We start from the raw sequence: 25,471 nt of genomic DNA, 5'->3' as shown, positions 1-25,471 counted from the left end.
TAAAATGGAAATTGAGGGTGGGGGCTGGACAGGCCCTTTTCAAGTTGATATTTTTCATTGCTAGCACTTGTTAGGACTTGTGAGAAGGGGTGTGTTTGTGTATAGTAAGATTGTGATAGCATGTTTGGTTTGAAAGCTCCTCATTGCTTAGGGGACAGGGGGAGATGTTGAAACAGGTAGAGGGATTTTATTGTTTTGGGGAGGATACCATGAATTATTGGGGGTAGATGAAAGGATTTTCTGATGAACCAGACATTTCAGCTAAAAGCGAACCCAGGTTTTTCTGAAGCCAAGTCAAAGATCATGTGTCTGGCCCTGTAGTGTTGGCTATTTTTATCCATGGACACAGATAAAGATAGACTATGATCATCAGATTTACAGATGACACCAAACTAGGGGGTGGGAGTGGTATTTAACATACTGTCTGACAGAGGTAAGATCCCCGAAGATCTTGGTAGCCTGGCAGTGGTGTCAAATCAGCCCTGCCAGCAGCACATTGACTTGTAAAACCACAAATGAACGTTCTCTATGTTGAATTATATTTTCATTCATTTTGTTAAACATTCCAATTACAATGTATCAGTTTCAAGCAGTTTGCTCTAAGTGGCCAATCTGACACCTCTGGATCATTGGACAGAACCTAATAAGGTGCAATTCACTAGGGAAAAAAATGTAGTTGTATATTTAGGTGCAAAACATAAAATCAGCTTCACAAATATTAAATAGTGTGGGTAGAGACAAGTATCACTTGTTCTGAAAAGATCTGTGGGTTTTAGTGGACCTCAAACTCAGTATGAGTGAGCAGTATGTTGTGGCAGCCAAAAAAATTGCTAAAATGAACTTGAGCTGTATTAAGTAGTCATGGCCTCTAAGATTAGGGAGGCAGTAGCATCCCAGTCCTGCAGTCAGGAAGACTCATCTTCCTGAGTTCAAATCTGGCTTCAAACGCTTACTAGCTCCACCCTGTTTGCCTCAGTTCCTCATCTGTAAAATGAGCTGGAGAAGGAAATGGCAAAGCACTCTAGTATCTGTGCCAAGAAAAACCCAAATTTGTTCCTGAAGCGTTTGGACGCAGCTGGAACGAATGAACAATAATTCCGTTATACTCTGCCCATCCCAACTTTCTTTTGGAATATAGTGTTACCATACAATGTAAATTGTGAGTGCCACAGCTTAAGAAGGATACTGATAAGTTGGAGAATATCCAGAGGAAGGCACCCAGAGTGCCCTCGGGAAGGGCCCTGAATCCCTGACATATAAGGATTTGTGGAAGGATTTGTCTGGAGAAGATTCACGGGGGACTTGCTGGTTGTCTTCACATATCTGAAGGACTTAAACTAGTCTCTTTTGACCCTAGAAGGCAGAACCAGGAGCCCACTGGATGGAAGTTGAAAATAATTTGACATCAGCGAAGCCTTCCTAGCAATTAGAACTGTCCAAAACCAGGGTGGGTTGGCTTGAGCGGTGGCAGGTACCCCTTCCTTTGGGTAGGTTTTCCAGCAGAACATGGAGGACCACCCGTCATGTCTGTTATCATGAGGATTCTTTTCATGTGTATGTTAGATTAGATGTCCTGTAAGGTCCCTTCCAACTCTCAGATTTGATAATTCGGTTCTTTAACCTACACCACATGCGGAGACAGCTGGCTTACCCTGTCGTGTGATACAGTGGAAAGAACTGGATTTGGAGTCAAAGACTGGTGTTCAGTCATTTCAGTCTGTGTTCAATTTTTTGTGACCCCTTTTGGGGTTTTCTTGGAAAAGATACCGAATTGTTTTGCCATTTTCTTCTCCAGCTCATTTTACATATGAGGAAACTGAGGTAAACAGAATTGAGTGACTTGCCCAGACTTACACAGCTAGTAAGTGTCTGAGGCCAGATTTGAACTTGAGAAGACAAAGTCTTCCTGATTTCAGGTCTAGTGCTCTATCTACTGCACCATCTTAAATCCTGTCTCTGTCGCCTATAAGCTATGAACTTTAACAAATCATTTCACCTCAAGTGGCTTTGGCTTCCACATCTATGCAATGAAGGGATTGAAACTGAACCTAAAATTCTCTTCTAGTTTTAAATTGATGATCATAGGAGCCAGTGGACTAAACCACGTAACTGAGCTTTAGTCCTCAGGACCAGTGCTTAAAAGAAACAAGGCTTCAGGTAAATGATCTAAACACAGTCTAGAACCTTACCCTGCCCCACATCCACCTACCTTAACAGACTGGGATAGGGAAATGTGTTTTTGTCCCATGGTGCTGAATTTAGACAATACTGAAGACACCTGCAGAAAATAATAGCAGTTAATAGTAGTTAAAATTGGAAAGTACTAGGGTCTGTTTCTTCTGCACGCCAGTTAGGCTCCTTCCCACATCAGCCCCGTACCTGCTGGGGCAATGTTGAGGAATACTACAGTTTCCTCTCACAGAGGCTGGTATCCTTCCTTGAGCTCAAGTTTTGTTCCTTCATATGCCAAAGGACTAATCATAACAGGTTATGTTTTCAAAATTGAGTGTGAAAAGACAGCCACAACCCTTTAGAGAAAACTAAAAGACAGAAAAGGTCAGGGTCTGCCCAGCCCTCTCAGTTGCCTCCTTCATTGCCTTTCCCTAACCCCATTCACAGTGTGCTCCCTCTCTTACTCACTTTCTCTTCCTTTCTTACCCATCCTTCTCTGATGAAAACAGCCGCTGTCAAATCACTTAAACCTCCATGTGAGTTCATCTTAGTGGTTTCCCTCTCCTCTGAGAAATTTGCGTTTTATGCCTCATAAAAGGTTTACGCTGTAACATTGTCGAAGGCACCAGTTCTAACAGTCTATGATGTTGGTCTGGGCTGGGGAGGGGGGTGGGGATATATGGTCATTGAAACCTATACTGTATAGTGTACTGAGCTTAAATAAAATATCCCTCGAGGCTCTCCAACTCCTTTGTTCTGGGTCAAGTATCTCCGTTACTCTTTATTTTAGGGGAAGGTTTCCATTTTGGGCGTGTTGGATTTTAGCTGATGGTAAGACATCCACATAGAAATGTCCATCAGGCGGCCGAAATGGGAGACCAGAACTCAGGGAAAAGAAGGGAGTTTATACATTATTATAATAGAAGAAAAGCAACTTAAATGCCCAATAGTAAGGGAGTACTTAAGTAAATTGTGGTGTGTGACTAAGACTGACAATTTTGAGATACATATAGAGATCTGGATAGAATTTTCTGAAATGATGCAAAGTGAAAATAACAGAACCAGATGAATGGAATACTTGTAATTTAGACCATAAAGGAAAAATGAGAGTGAACAAAAAACATCCCACTGGGGACTTCAAGGGAGTGAGAGAAATATCACTTTTGTATTCTGAAATTAATTAATTTAAATAGGTTTTTACTTTGATTGTTGAAAATAATCCTCACCTAGAAGACAAGATAGCTCCATTGGCATAGGGTGAGGTTAATCATTCCTTAGTTGAGTTGGTTGTATTCATGTTCATGGTTAAATTTCAATAAAACTTTCATTGATTGGTTGGTTGATTGACTTTTGTGGGGGGGTATGAGATAGATAGGCAGATAGACAGATTTGTGAGTCAGCTACAGAGAGGTGATAATTGAAGACAGAAGTAGATGAGGTGACTAAGAGAGGAAGGAGATTGAATAACAGATCAAGGGATTTGGCTTCAGGACACTAGTGATTTTGGAAAAAGTGGTTTCAGTGGTTTCAGTTGAGATAGAATTCAGCTTGCAGGGGCCTGAGGCTAGTGAGGAAACGAAACCAAGATGCATAGAATACAATTTCCCCCCATAATTGTATTATTTAAGGGGAGGAGAAATAGGGCAATAATATGAAGAGTCTAGAAATATTAAAGGATTTTTTTAAAAAATTAAGAATAGGTTAGGTCTGAGCATTTTTGTGTCCTAAGGGAAGGAGGAAGTGAAGAGTGAGAAAGACTGAGCGTGTGGCCTAGGAGGGGTGAGTGGTGAGAATGTTGGTTGGAACAAACTCCTACGAGACAAGAAGGAAATGAAATCCAAGGAGGAAGAGAAGGGGTAGCTTTGGCAAGGATGAGGACTGCCTCATCCTCTCAAATTGAAGGAGATGAGAATTAGTGAGGATAAAGGGAGCTCCTGAATGTGGAAAAGGAGAGAGCAGGGAGCTCATGATATAGATGACATTTAAAATAGTTGTTCTGGAGAATGTCAATCAAAGAGAAATAGAATTGTCTTCCAGCTATAAGGGTTCAATTAATGTCATGTAAAATATCCAAGTAACTGACTGACATTTTTCCCCCCACTGCGCCATCCCCCCCTCCAAAAATTGTGCACACTTAAGTTGTTGCTTTCTCTGGGGGCTTCAGCAATTGAAATAAAAATATATGCATACAGATTTCAGATAAAACATATATGTCATATTTCCGCTGGCATCCATTCTCCTACTTCCTGCCAGCTATTCCACCAAATATGATTTTCTTCCGCAAAGTAATAGAGTTTGCCTGAGAGAAGACCATGGTAGCTCTGAATTTAGTGGGAAAATCCCAGGTACCAAGGACAATTCATCTCCCCCATTCCTCTCTCTACTTATAATTCTCTAATCCTATCCTGCCTCTTGATAAAATACCAGAAGATTCACTTTTCTTGACTTTTTAGCCTTTCTTAACCCCTCTTAATTCAGTACTTTCCCTCTTTTGATTATTTCCTATTTATCATATATATATATATAGTTTCATTTGTATATATTTGTCTGCATGCTATTCCCCCCATCAAATTCTAAACTCCCTGAGGGCAGAGACTGTCTTTTGCCTGTTTGTATCCTCAGCACTTAGCATAGTGCCTGTGGTAATAAAAACAATAAATATTTATTGAATTCAGTGAACTCTTTCTTTTCCCCTGGGTAGGAAAGGATGGTATTGGAGGAGTCCCTAAGGGCTCGAACCATTAGGGGATATGGACTTCTATAGGACACAAATCACTCATTCTTTTCACCCTCGATGTAGTCAGTCTCTATGTTAGGTGGGAGTCTGGAAACCTAGGGTACAGTCCCAAATCTCCCACTTAAAAACTGCATGTCCTTAGGCAAAAGTTTCTTCTGCTCCTTCAGATCTGCACTGACCCATTTGTTAAATGAGAGGGTTGGACTAAATGATAGCCCAGGGTCCTTCTAGCACTGCCATTCTGCTAGTTTGTGGAGTTGTGTTTAGGTATCAATTAGCACAGTTTATCCATAGGCAGGCTACCCAGCCCTCCAGTTTATAATCACCGTTTCTTTGAAGTGGTTTTATGATTCATGTCTCATCCCCACCTGCAAGTTCTGAAGACCCCGACTTCTTTCTAGCTGCAGCAAAAGAACACTGGGGAGATGTGAGTGAATTTAAGGCAGAGAATCCTCTACCTGGACTAGGTCCAGCTCACCTTGTTCTGGGCCCACTCAGCACATTCTGAGCAAAAAGGGGTGACTCAAGCTGACCATAGCCATTTAGTGACCAAGCATTTCTTAGGTGGTTGCTATGTGTCAGGCACCATGCTAAAATTGAAGCTACAAAAAAAAAAGGCAGAAAGGGGAGCTTAGTCTGACAACATGCTCCTGTAAAACTATTTCTGGGCAAAGATCGGCCTCTGTTGAAAATCAGAAAGCCCAATTTGGGGGATTTCTTCTGCATAAATGTTATTGTTACATGTGGGACAGCTGAGGAGGAATTCTTGTAGGAACACCTGGGGTTGGAGAGGAGGGAGGGAGGAGAGCACCGCACATTGGGACATTTCCCTCTCATCAAGTCTCTGTATCATGGAAGCCAGTTATCTGATGGAGAAACCTGAAACCATTGTGGTAGGAATTAGCAACAGTGACTTAGAAGGGTTTCAAAATAATGGAGTTTATATGAGGTAAAGGATTTAGAGTGGAAATCAGAAGTCATTGAGAGGCAGGAAAATAAAATCAAGGTTTTTAAACTAACTTTGTCATTTGAATCCTTGATGATGGCAAATAAGAAACACATGGCATGTGGGAAGAATGCAATCCTATATCAGGAAAACCTGGATTCTACTCATGTCTCAGATGGCTACTAGTGGTATGACCTTGGGCAAGGCACTTAACCTCTAACAGGCTCAGTTTGCTCATCTGTAAATTGGGGGAAATAGCACCTACCTTATAGATGTTACACTGACCCGGGGGAGGACAGCACCCTCTCCCACAGGGGACAAGCACATGCTGTCACTGCCAGGGATCCATAGCCACCATAACTGATGATGGAAAGGGGATGGGAAGAGGGAGAGAAATCCCTTCCTTCCCTCCAGACTAAGGGTCTAAGTGAGGGGATAGCACAGTCCCTACTCAAAAAAGTGAGAAACTTTTCTCCTCTTTCCCATATCTAGCCAGCTGAGGGAATGGTTCTTGCTGCCTTCTACAAAGTCTTTTTGCAGGGACCAGAGCAAATATGACCCAATGAAGTGTGTGTGTGTGTGTGTGTGTGTGTGTGTGTGTGTGTGTGTGGTGAATGGGTGTGCATGTGTTTATGTGTGGGTGCAGGCCCACCCCCATGCATGATCCAGGAGGATACCCCCTCCTCTCCCACACAGAGAAATGTTGTGAAAATCAAATGAGATGTATGTAAAGTACTCTGCACTATATGTGTGTGTGTGTGTATAGATAGATATAGATATATATATGTATGTATGTATACACACACACACACACACACACATGCACACACATACTCCAAATAGCAGACAACTCAGGATGAGGACACTTTCTCTACCAATACAGATTAATGGTGGTTTTGTCCTAAATGGTTTTGCCCTTTTAGTCTTAAAGAGTGACCTGGACCACTGAGAAGCCAAGTGACTTGCTCAGTATCGTAGGCTGGCTCTATTCATTATGTCATGTTTTGCTGAAGACCACAAAGCCCTGTATAAATTCCAACTATCACTATGATCAGAGAGAGTTTCTGAGGAAATTGGAGATAGAAAAATATCTGTGGGTGTCTAACCCTCAAATGAAATCATTGGGACCCATTGAGGGATGGTTTCAGCTAACAGGATGAAGAAACATTTCAGTCATCTCATTTCTCCAAGATTATTCAACATTAACGTTAACAAGTGGTCAGAGCTCATTCACATGCAAACACTATACACTCAACAGCAAATATTCTTCCCTTTATCTCTTCCCAGAGAATATGTTTCCTTTTTCTTTCTGCGTGCATTACTGTCAGCGTTCAGCAAATACAGTTATTTTGAAATGGTTAAGCATTCACATTATTTCTGTTTTGCAGGCTGTCAAGATTTTGTGGGTGCTATAGGAAGACAAATGCTAATCACAGTCATAGAATGGCGGAATTTAGAATTCAGTCACTTGGCTGAACTGGCTCCTAAGACCTTGGTTAAAGGGAGGTGGTAGGGAGAGATTGGACCAGATCATCTCTAAGTTTCTTTCCCATTTATAAAACCACTATCTTTCCTCTCTAACTTTAGTCCATGGTGTTCCCCTTCACATGTTTGATGTCCCAGTCAAACTAGATTTCTTATGAGTCAAGGGTCTTCATGTGTGTGTGGATTGTCCTTTGTTCTTAAAGCGGACTACAGCATCGTGAAGATGATGCCATGACTTGAAAGTCAATTGGATTACAGTGAGGGAGAGCTGTGCAAAGTTACCAGCCTCACTGTCTCCTCTGGAGCCTTCTGGGTCCAATGGCCAGATATAGATCAGGACAACTGGAGATGGCTCAGCCAAGGATCTATGGTAACCCTTTGCACTCTTTGTGTATCTTTGTGGTTTGGTATGGATTTATAGACTGAGCCTTAGGACTTCTGCCTGAATATCATAATTTTGAAGCCCCGCTCATATTACTCATGAGAGGTATAATTGTGAGGGAAAAACAGAACTCATAATATTGGAGTTTACAACACAGTAGACGTTTTGCATCCATCCTTTGTCCAGAAGGCTCAGCTTTGGTATTATAGAGCCTAGTTTTGGAGTCATAGGACTTTGGTGCAAGTCCTTACCCTTCCATTTACTACCCATGTGACCTTGGTTAATCTGGCATGTGTTGGGAAAAGAGTCTGGCCTTGGATATATAGCTGAGGACACTCCTTCCCCATTAAGGAATAATAATCAGGAGCTTAGCTTGAACCTAAAAGCTATTACCCTTAAACCAACAATATTTTAAGAGATGGATAGATATAATTCTAGCCTAGTACCTTCTTTTTTAGGAGAGTAGTGTGACCAGCATTGGCCCTGACTTCCTGCCTCCCCTCTTGGCAGGAATTAGTCTCCCTTGGAGAAGGGTGGGTGGAGGACACTATAGATATCTATTTATACCTTCCTTTGAGCCATATCTAGATAAAGTCAATTGGATACATGCAGTCTACATGGGTAATTGCCCTCCCCACACACACACATACATACACACACCATACTCTGATGTGTAAAATTTTAGGGTTGGACTAGATGATGGCTGACATCCCTCCTAGATCTAAACAGATGATCCCACTGGCTGTGGCTATTAAGAATTTGCAGAGAAATAGTACTATCCTTTCTCTAAGTATTTCCATGGCACCTTCTTCTCTCTAGTCTTATTTACTATTTCTGTGGAGGGAGGATTTCTAAAGACCTTATATCACTTAAGAATGACCATGACTCTTATAAGTCTCAATGAGGGGACTGTCCCCTATGCTAGGTGATGCAGCGGATAGTGAGCTGGACCTGGAGTTAGGAAGGCTCATCTTCCTGAGTTCAAATCTCACCTCAGACACTTACTAGTTGTGTCACCCTGGTAAAATCACTTAACCCTGTTTGCCTCAATTTCCTCATCTGTAAAATGAGCTGGAGAAAACTCCAGATGGGCTCATGAAGAGTCAGACATGATTGAAATGACTGAACAACAATAATGACTGTTCATTAACCTGTAGCTGAATTGAAGCTTTTTCATAAAGTCAGAATCCTAAATTGACACTTTGATAGATCCATGATCTAATTGGATTGAGTTTCTTTATTCCTGTTCAACTCCTTGTTCATCTTTTTGTCCAGCTGCAGTAGCTGTCCTAGATATATTAAATCAATGGGCTATTTGAAGCATAATATCAATAATGACATGCACGAGAAGTGATATAAAAATGTCAAGAGCATATATTAAGGAAAAATAAGCTGGGTCAGCATGGTTGAAGCATAATAGGTAGAAAGTACAATTCTGGCACTAGTATGAAAGAAATATTGTTAGGCAGATCCTCTATGGAGAGTTTATAGAAAGATATGGGTGAGAATTATATAGCATGAAAACATGGGTAGGCTGAGATGAGTGAAGATGGAGGGAGTGCCCATATTATCATCTGAGATCTTTTGAAGTATTAAAGTGAGGACCAGCCTACCTCCTCCTAGACATTCCATTTGGAATAGCTTATTGACCACTTGACCAAGCCAACTCCTTTTCTAGTAACATCAATCAACCAATTAGCCATCATTTTTTTTTTTGTTTTCTTTAACTAGGTGCTTGCCATTGTGCTGAGCACTGATACAAAAGAAAAGCAAAAGCAGTCACCATATGGAAGGAACTTACATTTTAATGAGATGGGGAGAGACAAGATATACATAAATAAATAAACACAAGATACAGTGAGCCATGATTGAGGTAATCCTAAATCATTACATGAAAATTCTATGCCACCTGACAGTTTCATGGTATTTGAACTCATTCAGCATGGCATAGGTATGAAATGGAATGGGGACGTTAAACAGAATAGCAAATAAGCTAGTCACCGAACTTGGCGGGGCAGCATGTTTCCTTTTGGCTGAACAGAAAGATGAGTGTATGCATCAGCACGGCTATAATCCAGTATGACTTTAGTAGCATAACGCCATTTATCATCTTGTTAATGTCAAGGCCTGCTCTTTTGTAGTGACAGCTGTTTTAGCCTGTGTGATTCTGACCATCATCTCACTACATTTCTTCTTTGATGAGACTTCTGGAAAGGTAGGCAGAGTAGCCTACTTTCAGTCAAACTGAAAACTCTACTTATTAAGGTGATAAATATGACTTTGCTGAACTGTAGTCTGAGAATAATAAACTTATTAGAGAACAGACTGTTTTAGAACTGGCAAGATCTAAGCAAATCAGTTTGATTTGATTCAAAAGCCACTTATTAAAATTTTCCTATGTGCAAGGTACTGAATCATACAGTTTAATCCTCTTGTTTTATAGAGATGGAAACCAAGGCCCAGGAGAAGTAATGGGATCATAAGATCTACTATTTAGACGTGGCAGGGACCTTACAAATGAAAAACCTGAAACCAAGAAAGATTAAGTATTTTGTCCAATATCATACAAGTAGCAGGGCAGGATTCAAACTGAGGTCCTCTGATTCTAAATCTAGAACTTCTTATACAACTCCTTGATGACAAAGCCAGAATCTGAATCTTAGTCTTTTCAATCCAAGCCCATGATTCCTTTATATCATACAACCCCTTTGATGGTTTTTAATTCCCTTCTAGGTATAAGTTTCAATAATAATTCAATAATTTCAATACAAAAATGATGATGATGAAAATTAGCATTTAAATAACTCTTTAAGGTTTACAAAGCACTTCACAAATATCTCATTTGATCCTCAAAACAACTCTGGGAAGTAGGTACTACTTATCCCCATTTTGTGGAGGAGGAAACTGAGGTTAAGTGACTTGCCAAGAGTCACATAGCCAGTTAGTATATGAGACAAAATTTGAACTCAGCTTCTCCTGACCTCAAAGTCAGTATTCTAGCCAACATCACACCCAACTCAGTGGACCCCAGGTTCTATAATTTGGGGAAGGAGACAGAAGCAAACTGAAGGCTAAAACAATCGATATAGTAATACTTCGAGTAAGGGACTACTCCTGCCTGGGACAGACAGGAAAGAAAGACCAAAAGACATTGACAAAGTCAACTGCTTATTTGTGATGATGATGATGATGATGATGATGATGATGATGATGATGATGATAACGATGATGACGACAATGACGATGACGACGACGACAATGACGATGATGGTGGTGGTGATGATGATGAGGATGATGGTGGTGGTGGTAGTGGGGCTCTGACGTGACTGGTGTTGGTGATGATGCTGTGAAGAATGGTGATGATGGTGATGATGATGATGATTGCCACAAACTACACTAAGACTTTCAGGATACTTGATATAATTCGAAATTTACCAAGCATTTTACTTAACTTTTAATTGATCTCCCAGCAACTCTATGAAGAAGATGCAAGAAATATAATTTTCCCCATTTTTCATATGTGGAAACTCATGCTAAGAGAGGTTCAGTGTATTTTCCACAGTCGTTCAGCTAATAAGTGCCAGAAGGCGCAACCTAATTCAGATCACCAAGATTTCAGATCCAACTCCCTGTGCACTTTGCCTTTCATGAATCATAGAAAGGTGATGCCTCATTTGTCTCTGTAGAACTCTAACTGGCAGCAACATTGAAAGTCATGATTGATTTCACCCCTTTCCACCACAAAGTACTGAACCAGGAGCAGAAAATGGGGAAAAGAGTTTGAACAAAGAAAGAAAAAAAGAAGTTTGGGGGCAAGAAGATCTCAGTGGTATGTGGGCTGTGATTTCCTGGGGGAATTGAACACATTAATAGATAAGCAAATATCAAATTATCGGAAGAAAGAATAAAAACAATTCGAGGGATCAGGCAAGTGAATTGAGAAGTTGCCAAGTGATATGAACCTTGAAGGCAGTGAAACATACAGGCCAGCCTTGATATGTGAAGACTATGGTCAGATCCTTCCTAAGTCATTCCTTTCCATACCAAACATCCACAATTCTTTTAACTGATCCTAATGTTTTTTATTTGGGTTGCTTTCCTATACAACTGTTCTAGCTTGCCAATGACTTTCCTAAAATGTGCTGCCCAGAAGTGGAATAAGGTATTCCAGATATGTCTTGATTACAGCAGAGTACAGCAAAAGTATAAGATCTCTCCCCCCACTTCATCTAGACTAAGGATCTCTATAAACATAGTCATAGTTTGAGTTAGGTTTGTAGGCTATTTTATCCCTTATCTAAATCCTTTAGTTCACTAGACCCCACAGTTTTTCTTCTCCCCTCTTTTTCTCTCCTCCCTATCTATCCTGTCCTCTCTTCCTCCCTCCCTTCCTTCCCTCCTCCCTCCCTTCCTTCCCTCCTTCCTTCCTTCCTTCCTTCCTTCCTTCCTTCCTTCCTTCCTTCCTTCCTTCTTTCCTTCCTTCTCTCCTTCTCTATCCTACCTAGATTGGAAATGAAGTAACCACTTATAGGTGGCATCACTGATTGGTACAGGAACTTTAACCTTCTCCATTTTTCTGACTTAGGACAAATTGGGCATCTGACCTACTGTGTACATCAGATTAACATCTCTAGATAAGTAGCCTAGAACTCTGAAGTTAAGTGATCTACCAGCCCTAGCCTCCCCAGTAGCAGAACTGCAGCACCCCACAGCTCTTTTTCCCATGGACTGCCATCAAACTTCATCTTCCCTACACTGCTCTTGTATAATTAATTTTTAAAATTGCATGTATTGCTGTTCTGGATACCATATAAAGTGAATCGGTCAGACAAAAACTTCTTGTCCTGATATAGGAGTTGGCAGAGAAACAAGACACAGTCCTGATTCTTAAGCAGCTTACAGTTTCTTGTGGGAAACAAGACTTACACTCAGGAAACAATTAGTGAACATATAAGGACAGTGGAACCAAGCCCTAGATTGTTTGGGACAGAGAAGAAACACATTTGTCTCATTAAAGAAAGGCGAGATTAGTGTAGACAGAAATAGCAAGGAAAAAGCTTCACAAAGGTAGGTGGGAATGGAAAGATGAGTAGCATATGAATTGGCAGGGAGAAAGCGGAATGACTTTTAGAGTGGAGGATGGTATGAAGGGGACAGCAGGTGTAGGGAGGGGAGAGACGCTAAAGAATGGAATAGAAAGTTTAGGTTGAATAGTAATAGGAAAAAAAGTTAGAAATCGATAAGTATTTACTGAATACTATCTCCCAAGCAGTGGGATACAAAGCAAAAGCAAAAAAAAAAAATCACTGTCCTCAAGGAGCTTACATTCTCAAGAAGAAAATAACATATGTGTGTGTGTGTGTGTGTAAATTAAATTTTAGACAAGATACATCTAGAGAAGATGGAAAATAACTTTTGAAGGGAAGATTCTACTGACTAGGGAAGTAGGGAAGTCATCTTTGCAGAAGGAGTTTGATCTGATTTTTTTGCCAGAAGGCTGAGAGGCAGTGATTCCAGGCATGAGGGACAGCCATTGCAAAGGCATGGAGGGAGGCTCGACTTCTGGTCTGCTCTGTGCCTTTAAATCTCTGATCCCACAGAGTGTCTGGACCAGCAAAGACAGGCATCACAGAATCTTGAAGAGATAGCCTGTGTCAGATGATCATTTCACCATATCTCTGGTAGCATACCTGCTAATTTCCATATAGTCTTTCGTGGTCAGAAATATCCACTCTGGTCCTTGACTTCTGTCTCTTCCTGTACCCTTTGGATTTGTCATTGCTGAAAAAAATCCCATTATGTACACAGTCTGTTCTTTAGCTTATATGCTAATTAGACTCTTTTTCTCTCTCCTCAGGAGGGAGATTTGTCTCTTAGGCCCATTCTTTGAGGAGAATGATCATTGGAATGGAAAGGGCCACAAATAGAGTTGATCCCAAATGAGTAAGGAGACAGTAAGAGAACACTGGATAGCCCCTGATGAATTCAAGTTACCAAACTCTGTTTCCTGGAGGACTGAAAGAACTGGCACATGTGACTGAATCACAAAATGTGAGAATTGGAAGAAATCTCATTGGCCATCTAGCCCAGCCCTGAATGCCAAAATGTCCCTACTTTAACCTACCCAACAAAGAGGGTTAACCTACCACCTCTCTAAGACGACTCCTTCTACCTTGTTAGACATATCTAATTTTTAGGAAGTTTTTTCCTCTCATGGAGCTTCATCTCTTTAAAACTTCCAGCCATTTCTCCTGGTTCTTCCCTCTTAGGCCAAATGGAACAAGCCTAAAGCCTTCTCCACATAGTAGTCCTTTATATTCCTGAAGACATCTCTTCTGTCTACTCTGAGTCTTCACTTTTTCAAATGAAACATACCCAGTTCCTTCAAATGATCTTTACGTGCCATGGACTCAAAGCCTTTCATCATTCTCAAGTAGTCCTCTTCTGGACATTCTCCATATCATCAGCGTCCTTCCTGAACCAGGGTTTCCAGAACTGAACCCAGTCCTCTAGATAAGATCTGACAAGAGCTGAAACTATCACCTCCCTATCCTTGGAAGCAATGCCCTCATATCACAGCCCAATATTGCATTTTCCCTTTTGGCCTCTGCATTGCTGCTGAGCCACTGTCAGGGCTTTGAAAGACTGTGAAAAGTGGAAGAGTAACCATGAGACTATAGGGGAGCAACTGATGTCCTATATTCCAATAAAAGGAAGAGAGTAGAGTCTGAAAACTATATAGACAGTAAGCTTGACTTTCGTTGCTGGAAACTTTTTAGAACATATTATTAAGGAGATGCTTAATAGGCATTTCCAAAAGGAAGATGTGATCACAAGGGGGCAGTATGGCATCATCAAGAGTAGGTCATGGTAGATTAACATCATTTCCTTTTGTAACAGGGTTTGGAGACTGGTAGATTAGGAGAATACTATGAATAGTTTCATGGGATTTTAGTCCAACATTTGACAAAGTCTTTCAAGCTATTCTTATGGAAAAGATATGGAAATGTAAGCTACACAGAGGTTGAATGGTTGGAACCAGGATGAGTTCAGGATGAAGTTTTGGACATAAGTAGTCTTTGTATACCTGATATCTAGCATAGGGCCTTATTTATATGGTGGAAACTCAAATAATGCTGATCAGTGTTGTATTTTGAATGATGGAAATAGAAAAAGTAGATTGGAACCAGATTGTCCAGAATCTTGAATGTGGAGAATAAGAAAGCACATAAGTAAGTTTATTTATATTGTTTTACAAGTTAACATCAATGAGTAATTGGTTTGCTAGGGTTTGGTTGGATTAGATGAGGGCTGGCATGTTCACTCGGTGATAGGAGGCTTATTAATCTGTGTAGTAATCTGAAGGATGAGAATGAAGGCAGTCAGCAAAATATAGCCCTTGTAAAAAATATCATTCTCTGAGGACGTGCAAAAGCAGGTAAAAAGACTCAGGTCTTTTGGGCCATAGTTACAAACCCCTGATCTGCAACATTCTGTCAGATGTGCATTCACCAGTGTGGTCCACAGCTCCCTCTGACTGGGTGAACAGTCTCAAGAAAACTAGTATGTAGTTGCCACTGAATTCTTATGGAGGAGTATGGAAGGGGGAAGATCAGGGCTTCTCCCTTTGCCTAAAGACACAGACCAGTGGACTCTCAACCAGAGGAATTCCTCCCTCCCTAGGTACATAGACACAATAGTATGTCCTGGAGCCAAGAACAACGACATAAGCCACCCAAGGAGATTTATAAAAAGAAAAAAGTAATAAAAAAGAACCAGAAAGAAAGAGAACTGTTAGATCAATGTGACTGAGGGATTATATGGGACCATTGGGATATGACTTCCATGTAGTCTTCTCACATGAAGATCAACAATTCCTCTGGCATGTCAAACAGATCACCAGCCAAAAGGTTGTCTCTTTTGCTGGCCGTTATACCTGCTTGGTAGATGGCAGCAGCTGTGTTCTTCTGGAAAATGTCTACGCCTGCAACGTACTTCTTAGCTCCATCCTTGGTCTTGTGGCGGACGTGACTCTACATTTTCCACTTACTAGCTATGACCTCCTTTCTGGTTTCACAAGATTGCTCTGGGGGTGGAAGGGGGGAGAGTACAAGTGTAAGAGTATTTAAGCATAGAATGACTACATAGTTGGTTAAAGGGAGACAATCTTTCTAATGACATAAGGTAGCAGGGGAAAGGATTTGGAGGCAGAACTGGAATAATTATATAAAGCAGACATTTTTTCCCTTTATTCTGTGTGTTATTTACCTCCCTGACACAGGTAAACCAGGGCTGGCAGAATTTGTATCTAAGAAGGTAGAATAAACTAGATCTATAGTTTAATCATAGGTTAATTCCTTCACCAGGTGAAGAACTCTCTGTTGATTGAGATCAGCATCTGAACTGCAATTTGTAGGCTTAGAGAATTGCTTGGGTCATTGAGAGATTCAGGGACTTACCCAGGATTACATAGCCACTGAGTACCAGAAGTTGGACAGAAGATGGGAGCGAAACTAGAAGATCTCTCTCTCTCCCTCTCTCTCTGTATCTCTCTGTCTTTGTCTCTCTTTTTCTCTCTATCTAGATATGTACACACATGCATGTATGTATGCATGTGTGTAAATATATGTGTGTGTGTACATAAATATGTGTATGTATGTATAACTGGTCTATAATGACACTGGCCATTTAGTGAGCAAAGAAGCTGTTGTCCAATTAAGTTGAGCATGTCCTAAATTGAAAAAGAGGCAAATTGTAAGCAAGCTAAAAGACTAGAAAATCAAAACACTGAGAGAAAACAGATCGTAGGATGACAGAGTCATCACTTTAGGACTGAAAAAAGCCTTTCAGGTCATCATCTAATCCAACTCTAACTTTACCAGTAAGGAAACTGAAGTTTTCAGAGAGGTCATATCCAAGGTCACATAGGTAACAAGGTGGTAGAGCTGGGGTTTAAACCAAGGTCCTTTGACCTAAAATCCAACCACCTTTCTGCTTGTCATACTGTATTTATAGACATCTGATTATTTTTTTCTCTGGGCTGACAGGAAAGTGTGGACAGAGATTCATAATCTAAGTATCAAGAGCCAGGAACCCAGAAGTAGAGCATGAGAGCATTATATATCCACACAAATTGATAAGAAGAATAATAGCTAGCATTTCCATGGCGCTTTAAGGTTTCAAAGCACTTTCCAAATACTATCTCATTCAATCCTTACAATATTGTAATTAATTATTTTTTATCTTTATCTCCATTTTAATTTTATCTTTAATTATCTCCATTTTACAGACAAGAAAACCGAGGCTGACAAAGTTTAAGTGATTAGGGTCATAGAAGTAGTAAGTGAAACAGTATTTGAACTCAGGTCTTCCTGACTCTAAATGGGAGGAGTGTGGTCTGTCTGCTATACCACCATATTGATGATTTATTCAGGTATGTGCTTTGCTAAGCCCATCTCCTCCCCAATTCTTTTGCACAGGCTATTTTTGTCATGTCTGAAATACTGTTCTTTGCATCTAGCATGCTGGAACCTCTAGTCACCTCCGGGATCCCTTCAGATTCCACCTTCTTCCCCCATGTGGTAGTGCCTCTGTCCCCAAAGATCCTTTGTTTTCATTTTGTACCTGACCTATCCTTATTTATCTGTTCCTTTTTGTGTCTCCCTAGTGCTTAGCACAGTGACTTACACAGTAAGCATTTAATAAATGCTTGTTGACTGACTGTGACCCTATGGTGTTCCCCGCCTAACACACAGCCGGCGCTTAATAAATGCTTGTTGATTAACTGATTTGAAAGGATATCATTTTCTGGAAAAATAGCCTGTGTAACATTCTCAAAACTCAGCTTAACCTGACATCACTTTGGCTGCTGATTCATCGAGTGAGCTCCTCAGAAAGCCAGTGGCTGTGCCCATTACTGGGTATCAGGGAAGAAAGGGAAGGTGCCCTGGGTGACCTACATGAATTTCATGTAGAATCTTCCCAAAAAGGGCTGGGATAGAGGTGAGATCCAGCCATAATAGGGTCACCTGTTCATTCAATATAGTTAGCACTCCTTTCTGCCAAATTCCTCACTATAGGAAATAGAGACTCCAGGGTGGTGAATCCCAGAGGCTCCAGCCTCTGATCCACATTGTACTTCAAAGCTGAGAAATTAAGTGAAGAAATTTGCCATGATAAAACAGGAAAACAAGTGACCTCAATGTGTCTTACACCCCGGGTTGACTGCTGATTCGTAACCCACCCTGTGACTTCCGTGACATGGAAAGATGTGCTCTGTTCCACATTTCAGATGTTATTTACAGGGAGACTGGTTATCTTGACATTTGTACTTGGTGATATGCTCTTAATTAAAATGATAATCATTCAAACTTCACTTAAAATTTTACTTTGGGAATTTGCTTTCTTACAAGCTGAACCCATAATTAGCATTCTCTTTGTCCCTTATTAATAAACCATATCTCAGCATTTTCAGCTGCCTCCTTTGATCACACTGTCTAGTCATCATGAGTTGAATTCCATTCCCTGTTGACATTTAAAATGCATCAGGGCAGAGCCAGTCCAGATTGGGATTTTGAGAATTAGTCTTTCTAATTAACTACCAATAATATTTGGATCTGAATTATTTCCATCTGGCAGATTCCGTGGGCAGTCACATACCATGTGTTTCGTTTGAGGTCAAGGGTCTGGAAATCACTTAATAAAGCCTTGTGATCAGGTAGATGATAATAGCTAGCATTTGTATACCAATTTATGGTTTGCAAAAGGCTTTTCAAATTTTATATCATTTTATCCTCACAACAATCCTGGTAGGTGGGTGCTCTTATTTTTTACAGGTAATTTTTTTACAAGTGTCACCATTCTGCAGGTAAGGAAACTGAAGCAGGCAAAGAGTAAGCGACTTGCCCAGGATCACACAGTTAGTTATGTGAGGTTAGATTTTTAACTTGGGTCTCCTGAATTCTAAATCAAGTTTAACTCTATAAAACTCATTCAACAAGCATCTCTATTATATGTCAGGTGCTGGGGAAACCGACAAAAATGAATCCTTGACCTCAAGGAGCAAAAATTTATTAGATAGAGACCCCTGTACATTGATCATATACAGAATGACAAGGTGTGGGGAATCCAACAGGGCTTCTTGGAGGAGGTGATATCTGAGCTGTAAACCAAGTTTGTGGTCAGGACCATCCATGACATCCATACACCTCAATCAGAATGATGGAGACACATGTACCTGTGAGGCAAATGATAGCCCAGAAAATCCATCAGCAAGTATCTATTAAACACCAGTGATGTGCGAGGCATTGTACTATGTTTTAAGGACAAAAAGAAAACATTCCACACTCAGGGAAATTACACATTATTGGACAGTCAGCATGATCATAAATAAATATATGCGTAATAAATGATAAATCCAAGTTAAATTTGTTTTCAAGGGAAGGCATCTGCAGTTGGGATGATCTGGAAAGGAATCATGCAGGAGTCAGCACTTGGATAATCTTGAAGAAAACAAGAATTTGAGGAAGCAGGAGTGAGGAAGAAAATGGGAGAGGGGAGGGAGCCAATATAAAGGTATAGGCTCTATACTGTAAAGAAAGGAGTATTGTCTGAGAGGAATATTGCATAAAGAGTAACAAAAGTGTGACAATGGGAATAATGTATAATGAGGCTGGAAAGGGGGATTAGGACTAAGTTGGGAAGGGATTTTAATACCAAAAAGATTTTCTATTTGATCATAGTGGCAACAGGATGCCATTGGAGCTGAGTGAGTAAAAGGGTGGTCCAACATGTCCTTTTGGAAAATTACTCTGGTAGCTCTGTGGAGGATGGATTGGAGGAAAGAAACAGCTGAGCCAGGAAGACCTGTTGAGAGGCAAGAAGGCCTGAATGAGGGTGGGAGCCATGTGGACATAGATAAAAGGATGGATGCAAAGGATGTTGTGGAGGTAGCAAAGGCAAGATTTGACAGAAGAGTGAGAAGTCCAGGATAAAGCTAAAGTTATGAGCCCGAGAGACTTGAAAAATAGCAGTGTCTTTTTTAGAAATAGGTTTAAAAGAGGGGGAAGATAGATAAGGAGTTGTGTTTTAGAGACATGTTGAGTTTAAGATTTCTCTAGGATATCCAGTGTGAAATTCCCACAAAGCAGTTGGTAGAAGGAGCCATCAGACAAGAGGTGAGCCAAGAGAAAACAAAGTGTCACACACACACACACACACACAGAAGAGAAAATATTAATACAAAAATAATCCATAGTGTCAATGCTCCAAAGAAGCCAAAAGGCATGAGGCTTGAGAAAAGGCCTTCAGATTTGTTTCATAAGTGAGTTTTGGTCACTTTGGAGAGAACAGTTTCAGTGGAGTAATGAAATTGGAAGGCAAGTTTGCAAAGAATTGAGAAGGTATTGAGAGAAGAGTAAAGTGGGGGCAGTGGGTTTATAGATGGCTTTTTCTAGGAGTTAGATGAAAAAGGGGTGTGTGTGTGTGTGTGTGTGTGTGTGTGTGTGTGTGTGTGTGTGTTATGTATATAGGAAAACTATAGGATAACTTGTAAGAATGCTAAGATCTACTGACAGTTTTCTTGGATGGAGGGGGAATTGAGTTTGTAAACAGCAAACAATCAACAACCATTTATTAAGTACCTCCTGTATGCCAGTGACGGTGATAAACATTGCGGATACAAAAAAGAGAGAAAAGACAGCCCCTGCCTCAAAGAGTCCACAATCTAATGGGGGGAGGGGTGCGGGGAGAGATGATATGCAAAGAAATATATGCAAATCAAGTTCTATACAGGATAAAAAGGAAATAATTAAACGAGGGAAAGCACTGAAATTAAGCAGGGTTAGGGAAGGCTTCCTGGAGAAGGTGGGATTTTAGTTGAGACTTAAAGGAAGGCAGGGAGATCGGGAGTCAAAGTGGAGGAAGGAGAGCATTCCAGATATGAGGGAGGGACAGAGAGAATGCCTGGAGCCGAGACGTGGAATGTCTTCTTCAAGGCAGAGCCGGGGAGTAAATGTCAATGGATCGAAGAATACATACTGGGGAATGAGGTATGAGAAGACTGGAAAGGTAGGAGGGGACTAGGCTATGAAGGGCTTTGAATGCCAAACAGAGCATTTTGTATTTCCTTCTAGAGGTGTGTGTGTGTGTGTGTGTGTGTGTGTGTGTGTGTGTGTGTGTGTTGGTGTGTGTGTGTGTGAGAGAGAGAGACAGAGAGAGACAGAGAGACAGAGAGAGAGAGAGACAGAGAGAGAGACAGAGACAGAGACAGAGAGAGACAGAGAGACAGAGAGAGACAGAGAAAGACAGAGACAGAGAGAGACAGAGAGACTGGATCTTCATTTTAGGAATCAGGCTGATTCACCATCAGTGAATGCAATAATCAAGGGTGAGGTGATGGGTGCCTGAACCAGTATAGCAGCAGTGTCAGGAGGAGGAGAGAAGAGGGTGTATTGGATATATAGCAAAGGTAAAGTCGACAGACTTTGGCAACACTTTGGGATATGGGGGGCAAGGGGGAGAGATAGTAAGGAATCCAGGATGATTCCTAGGTTGTAAGCCTTGAGGGACTGGGAGGATGCCCTCTACAGAAAAAGGGAAGGCAGTGGGCTGGAAGAGTTTAGGGAAAAAGATGAGTTTTATTTTGAATATATTGAGTTTAAGATGTCTAGAAAGAGTAAAGATTTTGGGAAGGAGCTGAAAATGATTGAGGGAGTAATCTGATGAGGTTCTGAATGAGAATGGAAGGAATCATATTCAGGGGATGGGTAGAGGGGCTTAGCCATGGAATCAAAAGTAGAGTGGAGGAAGAGGTAGTGGGTCATATTAAGGGAGTTTGAAATGCAGGGAAGGGGAGAAGAAGGAGCTCATAAAAAATGTTCTTTATTTTCTCAGTCAAGAATGAGGTAAGATGCTCAACTGGGAGGGGAAGGGGAAGGGGAGGTTGTGGGAGACTTGGGAGAAGGAGCAAAGGCCACAGATGTCACAAGAACACATCTCAATTGTTGCCCTCTAGAGGTGCCTGTAACAAGTGATTTTGGAACAACAGACAATGTAATTTTTATCCCATAAAATATATTATAGTCATGCCCTTTGTCCTCAGGGATGCTAATGGCCCTTGAAATGCTTACTTTAAAGATATTTTAAAATAATGCTATATCTTACAAAACAGAGCAAAGAGCTAACACAGCTTGGACCTGGGGCGGGGGGGGAGTCCCTTGTGTCTTGAAGGGTAGTCTGTGGGGAAGCTTGGTGTTTTATCTGAATATAAAAGAGAAGGAAGCCCCCCCACTTCTCCAGTCCCCATAAATATACATTCTCAGAGCCTGATTTTGGAAAGTGCTCTCCTTGCTGCTTATAGTTCTCAGAAGAGTCAGTCATGTAACCAAGGTTCCTACACATCAAGGGTTTTATGTTTGTCATTTCCAGACAAAGATGACCCTGCTGCCCCATCATCAATGTTACATCAGAAATGGAGATGGCCATGTTGAGTCATTCTTGTTCTCTCATCTGACCAGTGCCTCTTGTGATTCTTAGCCTGAATTTATTAGACATTTTAAAAGGGGAAGATGGCTATGGTCTGTGACTGAAGAACAAATGTGTTATTCTGTGGGCAAAACTAACTTGGTCTTACAGAGATTGAACTCAGTTCCCATAAAAAGCATAAGCTAACTGAGTTAACTAGCCAAGACCTAGTGTTCTGGATTTGAATCCAAGGAAGAAGCTCAACATCCACTGGTCAATGTAGCTCATATTTTCATGGTCTCCCAATACCTTCTTACTAGTAGAGATTTCTGGGAGGTCTATAAGATATATTCTACAGCTCGGCTGTCTGAGCTGGAGAACCTAAAGCTATGACTTAATGCCCTAAGTCTCCATTTGAGTAGAGAATTTGGTACATCCACAATGTCCACATCTGTTACTGAAACCTCAGAAAAATGCCTCATTTTCAGAATGTCACAGGTAAAGAGTAAGGTCTCTGATAACTTTAAAACTGCATTGTTGTTTTTCTTGGAAAAATAGAAGGATATATATCCTGTCTGGCCTGACTCATCTTGTGGGCCAGAATAACTATATGGGGTAGTGGGATATTCTAGGGCTAATAATGAGGATATGTTCTCACTCTGGTGGGAAACTGGGGCTTGTCTGTCCAAAGTATTCATCACAGACTGTGAAGGACATAGAAGCAAAGGGCCAGGATGTCTGTGCATCCTAATTAAGCAGTCACCATTAGGTTACAAACAAACATAGCTCATTGAACAGGAAGCATAGAAGATCAAAACAGGGAAAGATCTAAGGATGCAAGGAAACTAACTAGTATTATTTTTTTGTCCTTAGAGTACTGGGAGGCTTTTATATGACCATAGATTTAGAGCTATAAGAGACCGGCCGCAGAATCATAGAAATTGAGTATTCAAAGGACTAACCTCAGCAACTATCTCATCCAACTCATGTGTGAAACAGATCCCTATTGTAATATACCCAACAAGTGGTCAAGCCTCTTCTTGAAGACCTCCAAGGTGGAGGAATTCATCATCTCCTAAGGCAAAAGCCCTTTTTCCTTTGGACACCTCTGATTGTTAGGAAGTCTTTTCCAGACTTTAAACCTAAATTGGGAGCTTTGTAACTTCCACCCAATGATTCTGGTTCTGCCTTCTGGGGCCAACAGAATTTATAGCCCTTATATAGCTTTATGATATTAGCTTTTATGACCCATGCAAGCCAATCTGCATCTCCTACTCTCTTCCAGGATAAACAACTATCCCTTATATGTCAGAGACTTAAGGGACTATAGATATCATTGTGATTGCCCTCCTTTGGATAGTCTTCAGCTTATTAGTGTCTTTCTTAAACTATAGAGGAATTGAACACAGTATTACAGATGAATTCTGATGAAGGCAGATGCTCAACTGTCTCCCTCTTCTTCCTCCTTTATGCAGCTCAAGAATGCATTAGCTTTTGGGGGCAGCCACAGCACCCTGCTGACTCATATTGACCTTACTACAACTCATCCAAACACCCATATCCTTTTCAGAAAAACAATCATGTATCTATACCTCCCTCATTTTGTATTCTTGAATTTTATTTTATTTTTGTACCTATTTGTAAGACATTTCATTTGTCCTTATCAATTTTATCTTATCAGATTCAGTCTAGTTATTGGATTCTAATTCTGTCAACTACTTTGTTAGCTAATCCTCTCAACTTTGTGTCATTGTAAATTTGATGAGAAATGCCATCTGTACCTTGGTCCAGGTCAGTATAAAAATGTTAGACAGCCCAGGACTAAGCACAGATCCCTGGGAGCTCTATTAGACACCTCCTGCCACATAGACATCAAACCATTGACAGATTTTCTTTGAGTCCAGTCTTTTGGCCACTTTTGAATCTGATTAATATCCAATTAATATTTCTCCATCTTCTCTGCAAGAATAATAGTATGATATACTTTATCAAAGGCTTTGATATCCAGGGAAACTATATCCACAGTATTCCTGTCATCTACTATTCAAAAAAGTTAGTCTGACATGGCCTTTTCTTGATGAAGCCAAGCTAGTTCCTTGTAATCATTAATTTTCTTGTAAGCCATGGTTGTAAGCCAACCACTTCTTTAATGATCCATCACCAGACTGCCAAAGGGGTCCATGGCACAAAAACCTTTAAGAGTCCCTCTTCTTAACTTGAATCATGATCTCAGACATTTAACAGGTGTTTGACCATAACCTACCTCTTCTTATTTAGTTCTTCTCACTCCCATTTTCCTATGCTGGTCAATGGGAATGATAATGACTGCAGTACTTACTTCTGTCTTGGTGAGGATCCAAAAAGATAAGTCTTGTAAAGTGTTCTGCAGTCCTTAAATTGTCATGTAAATGTTAATTGTTCCTTTTGTTTTTATCTTTGCCCTGGATGGGAATCAGTTTTGGTTTAGGACTAGTAGTAAACCAAATGGCAAAAGATAGGATAAACCAAGAGGACATTACTCATTTGTAAGACTAGTGGATGTCGATGTGTATCATAGAGTTGACTGCCTAGCACTTGATCCTTTCCCTTCAGACCTCCCTGCTGGATAAGGACAGAATTTCCCGTCCTCTGCCAGGGGGCTTAATTTATAGTGTCACGATTTTTCTCCTTCCTATCCCCTTCTCTTTCGACAGTTAATCAGTCATACTCTCTTAACAACAATTAGTTTTTGAATACCCTAGGAGAAATGTAGTGGCTTGCCAAGTGGTAACTTTCTCTCTTTTACAGAGTTTATATCAGAAGAAAATCTTTTGTAATCATAATATCTCAAAGCACTCATTAGGAAAAATCCTTAACTATAGGACACAACTAAAAGGATATAGAGAAATGGGAAAGGTCTTTGTACTTGGCAGGAAGTGACATGGGTTTTAAACAACCTCAGGTACTGGTTAACTATGTAACCACAGGCAAAATACAACCCATCACAGAAAGAACACTGGATTTGGAATCTCAGGATCTGACTCTGAACCAGGATGCTTTCTTTGCAACTAGCATGGTGTAGTGGTTTGGGCATTGGGTTTGGAATCAGTAAGACCTGCATTCAGACCTCATCTCAGATACTTATAACCTAGTGTGACCTTGGACAATTCAGTTTGTCAGGTTTGTCATCCATAAAATGAGATGGTTGATCTCAAAGACCTCTAAGATCCTTTTAACCCTAAATCTATGGTACTCTTTTTTCCTCTCCTGTAAGATGAGGGTGGTTGGACCAAGTGACCTCCAAAAG

This window comes from Notamacropus eugenii, chromosome 6 (assembly GCF_028372415.1).
Source record: "Notamacropus eugenii isolate mMacEug1 chromosome 6, mMacEug1.pri_v2, whole genome shotgun sequence".
Classification (NCBI taxonomy): Eukaryota; Metazoa; Chordata; class Mammalia; order Diprotodontia; family Macropodidae; genus Notamacropus; species Notamacropus eugenii.
The sequence above is the reverse complement of the archived record's forward strand: the minus strand, read 5'-3'. Positions refer to the sequence as shown.